Source organism: Arachis duranensis, chromosome 6 (genome assembly GCF_000817695.3).
Source record: "Arachis duranensis cultivar V14167 chromosome 6, aradu.V14167.gnm2.J7QH, whole genome shotgun sequence".
In the NCBI taxonomy this organism is placed as follows: domain Eukaryota; kingdom Viridiplantae; phylum Streptophyta; class Magnoliopsida; order Fabales; family Fabaceae; genus Arachis; species Arachis duranensis.
Genome location: NC_029777.3, coordinates 80,780,598 through 80,781,837, shown reverse-complemented (window position 1 = coordinate 80,781,837; position 1,240 = coordinate 80,780,598).

Sequence of the window (1,240 nt, the reverse complement as noted above, 5' to 3'; positions counted from 1 at the left end):
TGAAATCACAGAAAAATACACAAACAAATAGTAAAAACACACAATTTCAGTCTTTTTAGTACGTTTTTAGTATGTTTTAGTTAGTTTTTATTATATTTTTATTATTTTTTAGTTAAAATTCACTTTTCTGGACTTTACTATGAGTTTGTGTGTTTTTCTATGATTTCAGGTATTTTCTGGCTGAAATTGAGGGACCTGAGCAAAAATCTGATTCAGAGGCTGAAAAGGACTGCAGATGCTGTTGGATTCTGACCTCCTTGCACTCGAAGTAGATTTTCTAGAGCTACAAATATGCAATTTGCGCGCTCTCAATTGCGTTGGAAAGTAGACATCCTGGGCTTTCCATCAATGTATAATAGTCCATACTTTGCCCGATATTTGATGGCCTAAATAGGCGTTCCAAGTCAGCTCAAGAATTCTGGCGTAAAACGCCGGAACTGGCACAAGAATGGGAGTTAAACGCCCAAACTGGCACAAAAGCTAGCGTTTAACTCCAAGAAGAGTCTCTACACTTGAAATCTTCAATGCTCAGCCCAAGCACAAACCAAGTGGACCCGGAAGTGGATTTTTACGTCATTTACTCATCTTTGTAAACCCTAGGCTACTAGTTCTCTACAAATAGGACCTTTTACTATTGTATTTTCATCTTTTGATTACTTTAGATTTTTAGATCATCTTTGGATGTCTAGTTCTTAGATTATGGAGGCTGGCCATTCAGCCATGCCTAGACCTTGTTCTTATGTATTTTCAACGGTGGAGTTTCTACACACCATAGATTAAGGTGTAGAGCTCTGCTGTACCTCGAGTATTAATGCAATTACTATTGTTCTTCTATTCAATTCGGCTTATTCTTGTTCTAAGATATCGCTTGTTTCTCAACTTGATGAATGTGATGATCCGTGACACTCATCATCATTCTCACCCATGAACATGTGCCTGACAACCACCTCCGTTCTACCTTAGATTGAGTGGATATCTCTTGGATTCCTTAATCAGAATCTTTGAGGTATAAGCTAGAATTGATGGCACCATTCAAGAGAATCCGGAAGGTCTAAACCTTGTCTGTGGTATTCTGAGTAGGATTCAAGGATTGAATGACTGTGACGAGCTTCAAACTCGTGATTGTGGGATGTTAGTGACAGACGCAAAAGAATCACTCGATTCTATTCCGACATGATCGAGAACCGACAGCTGAATAGCCGTGCTGTGACAGAGCGCGTTGAACATTTTCACTGAGAGG